The sequence below is a fragment of the Cornus florida genome, unplaced genomic scaffold (genome assembly GCF_030987335.1).
Source record: "Cornus florida cultivar Cherokee Brave unplaced genomic scaffold, ASM3098733v1 CherokeeBrave_3.0.0_Hap2_Chr03, whole genome shotgun sequence".
In the NCBI taxonomy this organism is placed as follows: domain Eukaryota; kingdom Viridiplantae; phylum Streptophyta; class Magnoliopsida; order Cornales; family Cornaceae; genus Cornus; species Cornus florida.
Window position 1 is genome coordinate 45129410 of NW_026775573.1, and position 15238 is coordinate 45144647.

Genomic DNA, 15238 nt, shown 5'->3' on the forward strand with positions numbered 1-15238 from the left:
ACTTGGGATGAACTGTGGTCCTGAAAATTGGTACTTGGATAAACTCATCAAATAACAAAATGGGATAATTAGTGCACAGTGGACATGCAAGTGTAAATGGGATAAACAGATAAATAGATGAGAGAGGTATAAGGGTGGTCTTGAAAATTGGGTAGCACTCTCTCACTAAAGTCACTGTGATGCATCTGATGGATTCAAACATACAGATATGAGAATATAATCATATGACATCCATAGCAAAAACAGATATATATAAAACAGATAAAGTGCAGGTACAACAAAAATATCAAAGCTGATAGACCGGCTATAAAAATAATAGTACTGTAAGTATCAATAGGAGAGAGGGATCATGAGATAGAAGGAACTGGGAACTCAGGAGGATGAGGTAGGATGGGCAGGTCGGGCTCCGCGGATGTCTCTGGATAGATCTTGAAACATGGTTGTGACATCCGTGCAGAAGGTAGCAAAATTAGCTCTATGGGCTGTGAGATCAGCTCGGATGGCAACAACAGCATCCTCAAGCGTCTGCAGGTGTACTCCAAAGCCGGGGGTAAGATCTGGAGCCTCAGGCATAGATGAATTAAAAGAAAGCTCCTGAGTCTGCTCCTGTTCGTGAATGGGTGACCTAGCTGGAGAGTACTGCTCGGCGGCGTCTACAGGGAGCTCTAAGTCTATATCTATATGCTCGGCAGCTGGATCGACTGGTGCGTCGTTCACTACGCAATCTGCTGTTGCTACCTCTGCCTGTGCCTGTGCCTGGGCCTGTGCCTCTGCCTGGGCCTCCTCCTCCTCTAACTCCGCTGCAGCCACTACCGCGTGGTCCTGCAGTTTGGTAATAATGGATCGGTAGCTCTTGTCCTAGTCCTTCTTCAGGAAGTGATAGGAACCTCTCTCGGGGTGCTCCCAGGGGTGAATAGGGTAGCGCTGATCTATCAAAATCTGGGTGATGAGGTGGCTGAATGGAAGAGACTTAGCCCCTCCGGGCGTCTCCTTGCTGATGTACTCATCATAAAGCTTCCTCATCACGCTCCAGATGAGCACGGGAATGGACACCCATCTGTAGAAGGCGTAGAGGGCTGTCAGATAATTGCCCTTCCTCTGAATCTTGTGCCCGGCCATGTAAATGTTCCAATAGAGAACGGAATCGGTGAACCAAAGGTCATCTGGAAGGAATGTCCGAGTGGCGAAGGTCTCGCCACCGGCATGGTGACCTGTAAGAAAAACTACCATGTCGGCATAGGAAGGCCTGTATAGCCTCGGATATGTCTCCTGAAGCTCTGGAGGACATCTGTGTGGACAGCGGCAAGAGCGGGCTAGTGAGTCCACTATAATGGTGATCGGATGGCCATCTACGGAAGTAACTAGCTTTGCTATGGTACGCAGCGATGGTCGGAGGTTCTGGTAGAACAACCGTACCAGCCGCGGGTAGACCGGCTCTGTGACGGGGGCAAGAATAGCGGTCAAGCCCCTCTGAATGATGTCATGGTAGGCGGATCGGGTCAGCACCGATCTAAAGAAGAAGGCCGTGTCGAACACTGACTCATGGTCGACTGTCATGTGTGCGTATCTAGGCGCGGGCCTATCACGCTTCAGATGAGCTGGCTGAGAATGCTCAGCTCCAGTCTGTGGTGGAGATAGTGATGGTGTAAAAGCAGGATGAGCCACAGAGGTGGATGCTATATAGTCATCCTCAGCCTCATAAGATGGTGACTGAGGTGGGGTAGCCTGTGCTAGCTCCTCCTGTGCATAAGAGGGCTCTGTTGGCTCCTCTGTCCATGGTCTTCAAAAAGAAAAAGAAAAACTTGCAATGTGAGTTAGTACTAGAGTAAGAAATTTTAAGCACAATATAGAAACATATATGTCAAGTAAAATAGACAAAACAAATATGACATGAATCTATGCAAATGACAGGATATGAAATATGCTAAACAATGTAAGTATGAAATGCATCTAATATGGAATATCACAGGTATTGGGCATATATGAGATAGCATGAACATAAGATATGATGAATGAAGTGTGTGTGTGAGATCTATGAAATTCGATCGATCATAAAAATGAGTGAAATCGATCACAAAAGTTGGATCGATAAAAAATAAGTGAGATTGATCTCACAACTTCAATCAATCGGAGACATGAGTTCGATCGATCTCTCAAGATCGATCGATCGAACTGTGCGATGATGAAAATTCAAAGGTCACAGATCTGTGACTTTGGAAGCATAGGGCCCACACGAACGTTTTCGTGGGCCCATCAATACAACAAATCAATCAATCCTAGCCACTGTTCAAAGCTCATACTCCTAAATCGAATCAAATTATCAAAAATATATACACATATATACACACACACACACACACACATATATATATATATAGACACAAATGCTTCCAGCTTCAACAATGGAGGATTTTGTCATGTATATAACATGTATTCAACATATAAAGCATGTATGCACAAGATTGAAGCTTAAATCATGAAGGACATTCTCGGATCTTACCTCAAACGATGAGAGAAGTGGAGATGTGGAAGAGTGAAGATGAATCCAAGAAGGGAGAGAAAGATTGATGCTTAGATGCTCACCGGAAAGTTCACCGGAGGTGGGAGAGGTGATGGCACAATGGCGACGGAGAAGGGGGTTAGGGTTTACAGAGAGGGTGAGATCGATCTAAGGTATCGATCTAGAAACGCTCAATTCTATTTTTAAAACATTCCCAACAGAGTTCGATCGATCGAACTTCAACTGAGATCGATCGACCTTTGATGAACTCTCTTCAAAGTATATTTGGATTTTTGAAATTTTTGAAAATTGCAAAATTAAAATTAAAAATTGGAATTAAAATTAAAAATAAAATAAAATAAAATAGAATAAAATATTTTTTGGCTTTTTTTTTTTAGCATTAAATTTAATTGAATAAACAATAATAATTAAAAACTAATTAAAATATTTTTGAAAACTTTTTGAATTATAAAATGATATAAAATGAAATGAAAATAAAATAAAAGTGAAAATATTTTTGGATTTTTGAAATTTGAAAAGTCAAAGCAAAGTCAAAATAATGAAATGAAGAACTGAGATCGATCGAAACAAGAGTTTGATCGATCAGACAGAGAGGTGAAATATGCAAGTTTTTGGCTCAGAAAATTGGCTAAGTGTTGGAATTTGAAGATCCATCGAACTTTGAAGTTGATCAATCGAAGAACTTTCAGATCAATCTTGGAATGTTTCGATCGATGAGACAGAGAGGTGATTTGGATGCAGGTTTCTACAGGTTGAAAAATTTTCTAAGTGTTGAATCATGAGATCGATCGAACTTGGAAGTTGGATCGATCGAAGGTCTCTTGATCGATCTAAGAATTGGTTCGAATGATGGAACAGAGAGGTGATTTGGATGCAGGTTTCTGCATGTCGAAAATTTTTCTAAGTGTCGGATGCAGAATGGAGTTCGATCGATCGAACTCAGGTTTGAGATCGATCGAACTATGCAGAGTGCTCAATAATGACATGAAAGCTCATGCAATCCTCACCAAAGTTTCTTTTAATGCATATGAGAACCAAAAACAAGTATCTAGACTTCGCAAGAAATGAAATGAAAGATAGAAATGAGGGAGGAATAGGGTTTTGACACCCTACGAAATGTCTTTGCTAGTCTTTAACGTCTCTAGCAAGACATTGGGCTCTTTTAGCCCAGATCAAAGATCTTATAATGCATCCCCTCCTTGTTGGGGTGATAGATGCTTTGAACTCCACCCAACAAATGGTTCTTTGAAGAACTTGTTGGATTAAGCTCAAAAGAAACTTTTGGTCCCTTGTCTATGCAATCACAACTTTTAGGCTTCCATGCCCTTTCAAAGCAAGAATTTGAAACAAGATTTTGAGAATGCAAGGTTGAAGATGATCCTTTGGAAGTTTTGGTCTTACACAAAAGCTCATTTCCTTGATATTGAATATCATGACATTTATCTACAACATTAACCTCTCCTTCATATTTGTCAAATGAATTGGGTGTGGGATTAAAGATATTCAACTTCACCTTCATATGGCCAAATGAGATCTTCATTATCCCCGTCCTACAATTGATGTTGGCATTAGCGGTTGCCAAGAAAGGACGGCCAAGGATAGCGGGAATTTGGCTCTTAGGGTTGGGGACCGGTTCCGTGTCGATGACAACGAAATCAACGGGAAAGAAGAATTTGTCAATCTTAATCAATACATCCTCAATTATACCCCTAGGCTTCTTAATGGATCGGTCGGCAAGTTGCAAAACTACCGACGTCGATTTCAATTCATCTAAGCCCAATTTAACATAAACCGAGTATGGAAGAAGGTTAGCACTTGCTCCTAAGTCAAGAAGCGCCCGATTAATGATATGATCACCAATAATGCATGATGTAGTGGGTGAACCGGGGTCCTTAAACTTTGGAAGAGTGTTATGTTGCAAAATTGAGCTTACTTGCTCGATCAAAACCACTTTTCTTGGTGCTTGGCTCTTATTCTTCCGCTTTTGGGTGGACAAGTCTTTCAAGAATTAGGCATAAGTCGGAATTTGCTTGATTGCATCCAATAGTGGAAGATTAACTTTCACTTGCCTAAACTTTTCCATGATTTCATTGGTTTTTGCCTTTTGCTTGTCTTTTGAAATAGATCATTTTAAGGCATCCGGAAATGGAACTTTTGGTTCAAACACTTTTTCAGAATTTTCTTTTGAACTCTCTTCAACACAAAAAGTTTTTAAATCATTTTGTTTCAAATCATTTTTTGTAATACCCCTAATTTTAAAAAGGATAAAATTGGAATTTCAATTATCTTTATTGCATTTTTATGTGACTAGTTGCTTAAATGTTTAATTGTTTTATTTGTTTTAAACTGTTAGCCTTGTATTTGAATTGCCTTATTTGGTTAAATATATTTTAATTAAATTAATTGTATTTTTGGTTGCGGTAGTTACTTTAATTTTGGTTGCTGTAGTTACTTTAATTGTATTATTAATTTTTTTTCTTGCATGGACGTAACTGTTTAATTAGATTAAGTGTATGAATTATCTTTTAGGGTTTTAGTATTTTTATGGGCTTGCCGACATAATTAATTGGGTTTTAAGTTTAGGGTTTTTATGGACTTTGGAGTGGGAATTAGTTATAAATATATAACTTATACGTCCCTAGGGTTTGATAACCCTATTCACGGCATAGTGAAAAATACAAAGAGTTTTGAGAGAACTGAGCGAGAGAAAATAGAACAAAACTTAGGAGGAGAATAGAGAGGGCCAAGGGAGAGTTGTGGTGGCTTAAATCAAAACCATAGGAGGCTTGAAGATGGTCAGTGGTTGCCGGAAATTAGGAAGACGACAACACAGTTTTGAGACCAAAACTACAGGCAAGTTCTTCTCTTTCTCCTTCTCTTTGGCTCGTGTTTTGTGCACCTAGATAATCTCTAGGGTTTAATCAATCAATAACTGGAAGTTATATGTTTAATATATGTTATATGAATGATCTGTTTGTCGTAAATTCAAATCTGTTTACAGTTCATGTATTAACCGCTCCCAGTTTTGTTCTTAAAAGCATATTAAGTTCTGTTGTAATGTTTGTTACTGTACTTGCTTCCATCTTCTATAAACGAACCATGGGGATATTAATGGGGTGATAGAAGACCTTAGGTTCAGTATTATTGAGGAACAAAGGGGTTGGAATGGAGCTGTCGTTGCAAAATAGTTTCAGTGTTGTCCCTAAAGCATGTCTAGTTCGGTAGCAAATTTTATCTATGTAATTGATTTAAATGGTTAAAATCAAACCTTTGGGATGCTAGTGGATATTAATAAGACCCTTAGGATCAGTTTTTGAAACCAACTGAAGGGTAGAAACATGCCGGAGAAGAAGCAGAAAGTCAAAACGGAGCAGAACGGGGACAGAGGCTCTCAAAGGAGGTGAGAGCCGGCTCCATGGATGTGGGAGCCGGCTCCCATACTCATTGAGCCGGCTCTACATTCTTAGAGCCGGCTCCAAGCTTAAAAAAGAGCCTGCTCTTGGAATTTAGAGCAAGCTCTTTCAAATAGTAGTTTTCTGAATTTTTTTTTCTACGAACTGTTTGGATACTGTTGGAGCGTGGGAACGTTTCTATTGACTCTGGGGTTTTACAGAGGGGTTATAGGGTTGGCTTTGAGAGTTATTAAGTCCTTAAATTGAGTAAGGTTGACCTCTAAGTGAATGAAATTAACAGTGTGCTAATTTAACAATTGTGCGTACGGGTAACGGCTGGAAGGAAATTTATTGTCTAATTTTAATTTGACAATTTAAGGGGCTATAATATAGTTCTAAATTAAAGTTTAAATGTGTGATGGAGTCTTTTGAATAACAATTAGACTTGTAGCTTATTGGGGCTCTGTGCTAACAGATTAAACAGAATATCAATATACAACTTAGCACGCGGTTACCTGATGGAGAAAATTAAGTTGCTCAAATTAATCTAGCAATTTATGGGACTATAATGTGATTTAAAAACTTATTTTTAATGCATGATAGAGTCATTGATATATTAGATGTGATCTACGCATGCTATGGATGCTAGTTGTTGAACCTTTAAACCGTTTCCTGCAAATACATGGTTTAACTCTTGGATTTATAGTCTTCTGTAATTATTTGGGATGGTTTTGGATTGTAAATTGCTATACTGTTATTTATAGGTTGTAATTTACATGGTTTGGATGTTAATTGTGGGATCTTAGATATTATCATACAAGTAATTGGATTATGGTTTTGAACAGTAATTGCTGTAGTGTTGTATAAACTATTCTGCAATTACCTGGCTTTTGGTTTTAGTTATTAAATTGCTGTACTGTTATTGATAGTCTGTAATTTTTACATGGTTTTGGATTTAAATTGCTGAATAAATATATTCTGTTAATTACATGAATATGGAGGATTGTATGCACCGGTATGGGACGGTGACATATTAGGGGACGGTTTAGCTCAAAACGCCTAAACCTAACCTAATGGATTAAAGGAATGGATTTAAAAATATTGAATCCTAATTGTGTTAAGTCAAATCAACTGCAACTAAGTTTAGTGGCTTCCTGGATTAATGGACGATAGTTAAGTCATATCAACTGAATAAGTTAATAGACTAACTAGCTTATTTATTGTATGTCAGTTCAATAAATATTTGAACTACATACCCTGGTTTTGGACGGACTTTATATATATGTTTATGGTACCATGAGATGAGCTTGAGCCTCAGACTCGTTGGTTAGGGTGCGTATATGCAGTGGATGCATAGCTGGCTATAGTAGGTTGAGGTGTACCCTGTTAGGTCTAGGTACTCATGCCCACCTTTGGGTGCGTTTTCGCATGTTGCCTTCTATTCAGGTTGAGACCCCTACTATAGTCCAGTGAATGTCCCTTAGTGTGGATATATATATGTGTATGGACTAGATAGCTATTGTTGAGATATCTAGGGAGTATCTGCGTATCGAGTCACTGTTTGGATTGTAGTTAGAGAAGAATTTGCATGTGGGCCTAACCCACTCTTATTTTTACAGGTGTTTGTTAGTTCCAGACTTGGAGCTGGATCGTGTTGAGCAGATACAGTTATTCACTCCACCGATGACCAGGGTTTTATTTCATATTTTAGACTTGGGTTTCATTTCCAATCTTTTGAGTTCAGTGAGATATTTTAGGGGTCCACTAGATGGATTCCCGAGTTGTAATAGAAATGGAGAAGTAAGATGTATCAGAATCATTCTTTGTTAATTAAATTTTATTCTGAAGTTTTTGGATTATTATTCTAGTTTCTTTTCAGCAATTTATTTATTCTTGTTTTTTTCTTATTTGTATTCTGTGTTCGATTATTGCTAATTGATTTGATCTCCTCGGGTTATCGGGCGTGGGCCTGGCCAACCTGCATCCGGAAATTCGGGGGGTATCACATTTTTCAACCAAACCTTTTCAACATCATTTTTCAAAACTTCTTTTTCAAACACATTTTTCAAAACTTTCTCATTCACAAGATCATGTATATGCAATGAAGGAGGAATGGGATGTGAAATAGGACGGGTAACAACTTGAGGTTGCACCGGTTCACTCTCTTCATTGGACATTCCAACTTGATTGTCCACAATCCTACCACTCTGCAAGGTAGTCACCGCATTAACATGTTCAATGGTGTGGCCTTCTGATGAGGAATGGGTTTCCACAACACATTGTTGCTTAGGTGGGGCATTAATAGGCATCTTTCCTTTCTCTCTTGCATTGAGAGTGTTTGCTATTTGCCTTCCTTGGGTTTCTAGCTTCGCAATAGATTGAGAGTGAGAATGAAGTAATTAAGTGTTAGCCTCTAAAGTGCCCAAAGCATTCAAAACTTTTTCTTCAAATGTGGGACTTCTAGTATTACCTTGGGAATAAGATTGGTTGGCAAAATGAGAATTAGCAATTTGATTCCCTTGTGATTGATAAGGTCTATAACCTTGGGATCCTTGGTTTTGAAGTGGAGGTGGAATGTACTTCCCTTGAAAACCGCCTTGGGAAGGGTTTGAGCCCTCTCCTTGGTTTTTCCAAGAGAAATTCGGATGATTCCTCTAACTTAGATTATAGTGAGTACCATAAGGATTGTTCCCTTGGTTCACAAATGCTGCATTGACTTGTTCATTAGGTTCAGTTTGCACTTGTCCGTGAGGACAATGAGAAGTAGAATGAAGAACACTAGAACAAGTCATGCATGTTTCATTTGATGCACGATGAGAATGGTTAGGGAAGGAAGATACTTGGTTTGCCGAGTTTTGGTTAATCAAAAATTGATCAAACCTTTGAGATAAAGATTTCATTTCGGCGGCTATTTCATTTGAATGGTCAACTTGATGTAAGCCAACACTTTTCCTACCTTGTAAATTTCTACCATTCTTGGATGATAGTGTTCTATGCAAAGAATTTTCACTCATGCTCTCATAAAGACGTCACACGTCATCCTCATGCCTATCAATGTAGGAGCCACCCATGGAAGCATCAACCATACCCTTATAGTTGTCCGATAAGCTCTCAAAAAAGTATTGAACTAATTGCCATTTGGGCATGTCATGATGTGGACACTTCCTAAGCAATTCATTGAAGCGTTCCCATGCCTCATGAAACGTTTCTCCATCCCCATGTGAAAATTCTCGAATTGAGGTTCTCATGGCATTAGTCTTAGAAACCGGATAGTACTTCTTCAAGAATTCTTGTTGCATTTCTGCCCAAGAAGTGATTGAAAAGGCCTAAGATTGTTAAACCAATACTTTGACTTGTCTTTTAAGGTGAATGGAAAAAGATTGAGTCTTAAAACCTTTTCCGGCATGTCCATATATTTTACGGAGGAACATACTTCAAGAAACTCACCCAAATGCTTGTAAGTTTCTTCACCTGGAAGTCCATGATAGTTAGGAAGCATTTGAATGGTTTGTGGCTTAATTTCATAATATGTGCTCTAAATGGAGGTAATTGGATGCATGTAGGTGCATTATACTCGTTAGGCACATAATGGTTTCTTAAAGCAAGAGGTGGATTAGCTACTTGAGGTGCAACATGAACACCTTGGTTTTGAATTCCTTGATTGATGATGGGGGGTTGTGGAGCATACATTGGCCTTGGCATTCCATATAGAACTTGGCCTTGTTGTTGTGGTGGTTGGTGAATGAATGGCCTAGGCATGCCTAATGGTACTTGTATGTTCTCATTGTGCGCATTGGGATGAATGATACCTTTTTGGTCTATATGACCAAAATCCTCAACATGATCATTATTATGGTCATCCATTGACAGATTGGTTCTATTTGAACTTCCTCTTCCCCTAGGATTTCTAATGATGGATTCAAGATGCAAATCAAGAGGGATAAGAGTTGGTCTCAATGAACGACATCCATGCATGTACAATGCAAAACACAACAAGCACAAAGAATGACAAACACTATGCCTTCATAACAATGCAATTAGACTTTTTCCACAAACACTTAATTTATACTCCCATGTTTAACAACAATGATGCAAAGAACAATTAAAAATAAGCCTCCAAGCGGGCCGACGATTTAACTAAGGGATTGAGTAAAGAAAGTCTCACAAAGGTCCTTTAGCGCTTTAACGCCAAATTTAAAGCTTAGCTTAACAAATTTTTAGAATTTTTAGCTTTTTTCCTTGCTTGCTTAGCTTTAATGCCCCTTTGCTTACTTCCTCTCCAACAATGCACCTAGTTAAGTAAGAACAACACAATAAGTAACCAAAAGAAAAATAAAAATAAATTAAAGACACGATCAAAAGAGTACTAATCCTAATCAATTCCACAAATCCGACGTTGCCAAATCAAATCAATCAAATCCACGACAACGGCGCCAAAAACTGACGTGGTCCTTATGAGGGTCGGTACACCATATCAAGCTTGAGAGAGTGTGGATTTGAAGGCAAGGGCCAAAAGTTTTACATTTATAGAAGCCACTACTACCTTTCACTATAAATATAGCTAGGGCGAGTAGGGATCTTCCCAAGGGATTGTGAGGATAGAACAATGTCGTGGAATCGCTATTAGGGCTAGTAGGTCGAGTGATCAAACAATTGGTTGGGTGGTTGATTAGAGAGCAACTAAATTCGACTAAGTGATAACAAAAGAATGCAATTAAGAGTAAGTAAGAGAGAGAAAGAGATCTTGGGGTTTAGAGATCACCACCAAGCAATGCATTTCTATACCATTGACAAGTGACTAATGAGGACAAGTGGCGTGTTGCAATATTGGTGTGTGTGTGTGTGTGTGTGTGTTTGGATGATTCAACAAGCAAGAATGACTAGTTAAGCATGTATTGTCTAAACATCATGTGAAAGGCACAATATATCTAAGCAATGAAGCATATATTGTCTAAACAACACGTGAAAGGCACAATAGATCAAAACAAGTCATTAATCCTTTTATTAAGCTCATAATCCAAATACAACACAATGTTAGAGACATATGCTACTTGCATTCAAAAGCTTGGATCATCAAACAACAAGTATGGATTGTCCTCCCATTTAACACTACACTACATCTACACTACTAGCATGAAAATAAACTAGGGGAGAGGCACAATCCATCAAGGAATAAATATGAACCATCGAGAGAATCATAAGAGCATTTCTTTAAGCACTATGTTTTGACAATCTCCAAATCTATAGCATCAATACACATAGACATGCATCAATAACACAAAATCTAGAGACAAGCACATGAACATCTATTCTAGCATCCATAGACATATGAAAAGAATGAAATGATCAATTGGAAGCATTAAACCACATAAATCATTGAATAAACAAGATATATATATATATATATATATATATATATATATATATATATATATATATCAAAGTGTCAAAACATCAATTACAACACTAATCCCTCAATAATACACAAGATTAAGATATAGAAAGCATACTTGGGGCTAACTCTAGCCCCAAGAGGATATCTAACCACTCATGGTGATGTTGCTCCAACCCTCAAGGGCTAACTCCATGGAAGAGATTTGTTCCTTGGTTGATGAAGAGTCTCCAATGGTGTCTCTAGCCTCCTCTTCCTCTAAGCTTGCTCTCCAAGAGATGATATGAAAATAATATTGGCTCCTTTGTAAAAAGCAATCCTTATCCTTATATAGGTAGGTCAAAATGACACCCAAAATGAGCTAGGGTCGTACATACAATATTCCCTAATGATTGGATAAAGGACAACTTTCAATGAGATGGAAATTTAACTTTTTCGCACTGGAGGAAGTTCAATCAATCGAACCTTGGACTTGGATCGATCGAACTGGCTGAGATCTATCGAACTTCGGCTGGATCGATCCAACTAGTTGAGCTTTTTGGGAAAAGACCAATCCAAGATATTTTGGGAGATATTTTTAGGAAAAGGACAAAAGTGGTTAGTGGGTGGCACAGCTGTGGATAGGATCAATCATTTGAATAAGGACAAAAGTGTTCGATCGATCGAAGGGTGGTGTTGGATCGATCGAACTTTTAGACTTTATGCTTTTGGGCCAAGGCTTGGATCTATCATAAAGTGCTGAGATCGATCATTGTTCGATCAATCGAACCTTGGAGTTGGATCGATCGAACTTTGCTGCTTCCCACCTTTGGCTTCATTTGCTTCCTTCTTTCTACACTTTGCTCCTTTCTCTATTTAATCCCAGAATTGCTTCAATTAAGCTCTTATTTGGCTGAGTTAGTTTATTTTCGGGATAAGTGCCTGAAAATGGAAATAATACGAAATCAATCTAAAATGGTAAAGTAAGATAGATAAAGGTGCTAGAATGCTTAAGCTTAAGGGGTTTAAATACGCACTTTTCAGCGCTTATCACTCTGATACCAAATTTGTAATGACCCGAACCTGAGGTCCGAATCGCTAACCGGGTTTTTACCCGAACCCAAAGTCATCTAAAGGCATTAAAGTCCTATCCAATGTCAAAACAATTTATATATACGTTATCCCAGGGTTTATGGTACACTATACTACTAACATCACAGAAGACTTACAAATGCAGATGTATAAGGCTGCATCGGCTGCCATATCTTTTTCGAGTCCTGAAAAATGATAATAATAATAATAATAGGGTGAGCCAACCGCTCAGTAGGAAGTGTCTAAGACACGCCTTTTAATGACCCCGTGAATCCATACAAGGGATAGAATACAAGTAAACGAGATAATGCCATAGGGGATATCACAGCAACAACAACTACAACAAGTATGTATATAGGTCAACCAACCACAAACTACATAATGTATGCCAATGAAGTACAATATCATGCCAATGTCGCTCCCTGTTTTCTGAAATAATTTCGTTTCACCGTTCCAAATTGTTAATGCAACCCGACCTATAGTACCTCTATAGGGCTACAAGGGAAGGATTGGCTAGCTATCCCCGACTACATGACACCTCCATGGTATCATTCTGGGTCTAGGTAGCTCAACCACACTAGGATCTCTCCCTAGTTTCCTCTAGATCACATTAACGTCACGGACCACTAGGTACTTCCTAGGCGTCCGATTTTCACAAATACTTCTCAAAAACATTTTCCCTAAAATCAATTTCATTTGCTTTTAAAACACTTTTTCTTTTTCTTTCCCAATAAATGCATGAATGCTTCATACTTCTCAAACGTTATAATTTCATACAATCTAACCTTACAATATTGTATGCTTAACAAGAAAATTCTAATAGAATATAACATACTTACTAATATCCAAATTTCAACAACTAAGCATATGGAATAAGAACACAAATATTTAAGCATGCTTCTCAAATTAATTCAACAAACCATATACCTAGATACTACTTACACATATAAATTCATACAAATAAACAATTTATATATATAATATTATAACAAATTCTCAAGAAGTAACTACAATTAAGCATGTTTTACATCATATATAGGGAAAATGAGTCACAAGAACTAAAGAGATCATATATTAGAACACCCTTACCTCAAAATTAGCCAAAATGCATCCCCAGCCAGAAAAGTCAACGCGGGTCAACACGTTCAATGCCGGTTAACGGAAGTCAACACCAGTCAACGGCGATGGAATGAAATACTGTTCAGTGAGAACGTAGCCGACAACGAGGAGATTCTACTGTTCCAAAGTTGTGTCTACGGAATTCGACTCTAAGCGGCCCAAAACCTCCTCCGAAACCTTAAATCTAAAAATTTCAAAAATTCGTAAAATAATCACCGCTCCTCTGAAAATTAAATCCTTTGATTATGTAATAGAGAACAACGAGAGGAATACTTTATGTTAGGGAACCAAGACTGAAAACCTGACCGATTGGCCGAAAAATGGAGGAGAAATTTGTGCTAAAAGAAAAAAAAGAAAATAAAAATTAGAGGGAGAAACAGAGAGCTGCGTGAAAAGGAAGAAAATGAATGGTCATGTGATGACTATTTAGTCATTTGTAATGACTTTGGTCACAAGTGGGCCCCATGCAAACAAAATATCCTCTTTTTGCCACTAAATGTACATATATGCATATACATATACATCAAATAAAATAACCACTTAGTCACATAAACATGCATCAAATAAATATGTATGAAACGCAATGGCCCCGAAAAATAATCTCCGTGCTCTACAACTCCGGTTGCAGGTCCCACGTGGGACCTCTCGGCTTGAAAAACGAAAAAAACGTTGAAATGACAACTAATACATTTTTAAGAGTTCTGAATTTAAAGAAGTGCCCCAACCACTCTTGGGACTTACCCTGCACACCCTACGCTGTTCGACACGTAAAATGAGGTAAGGATTAAAATAATCCAAAAAAATTAAAAAATTTCAGAAAATGGAAAATGAGAAAAATCGAAAATATTTCAGTTAGCACCGAACTCGCGAATTTCGATTCTTTTTATAAAATTCCATTGCATGCCCTTTCTCATTATCATTTTCCTCCATATCATGCATATGAGCCAATTTCATTAATTGTACTTCAATTTCATTCATATAATAATAAGGACGTAAACATGGCATTCTTTAGAAAATGAACACAATTATGGCATTTTCTACAATATAGTCACAAGCATGGCATTTTCTATGAACCAACTATAAGCATGCTCATCATAGAATTTCACATGATCCCAAATCATGTTAGCATTTACATTCTAAGTAATTCTTCTCTAAAGCAATGTTATACATATCATTTACATAGAAAGGAACATAATTTCACATCATGTACTAGCATGCTTTCATCATATCAACACATCCTCATTTTAATTCATACCTTCACATCCAATAATGAATTTAAGAGAAATTAAAACAAGAATGTTCAATGAAAGGCAAAGTTTGAGGCATTAAAAATCCTTACCTCAATGGAAGACAACCAAACAAGCCATTAGCTAGCCCCCAAATTTGAAATCCTCCAAGCCCTAGCAATACCGGTCTCAAAATGTAGCCCTTACCAAGTAGAACAACTTTTCCTTCTTGGTCTTTATCAAATTCTTACCCCTCAAAATTGGCTTGAAAACATAGAAGACATAATGTGATACCCCTCGACTCCGAGACATGGGTTGATTAGGCCTAAGCCCAAACACGAGGGAAAGTATCAAACAATTAAGGTAATAAACAAACATAGAATATAAAAAGAAATAAGAATAAAGAATAAAGCTGAAAAGAAAACTAAATAATAAACCTCCATTAATTAATCTAATAAAATAATCCTCCAATAATCCAAATCCTCTGATACCAATAATCATCTAGATTACAACTTGA

At 37.8% G+C, this 15238-nt stretch overlaps 2 pseudogenes; both read left to right on the forward strand.

The window, feature by feature from the left end:
* The first annotated feature begins 436 nt into the window (after positions 1–436).
* Positions 437–15238, forward strand: part of LOC132301546 (uncharacterized protein At1g10890-like) — a 38185-nt pseudogene continuing 23383 nt past the window's right edge.
* Positions 9058–9156, forward strand: LOC132301908 (small nucleolar RNA R71; annotated as a pseudogene).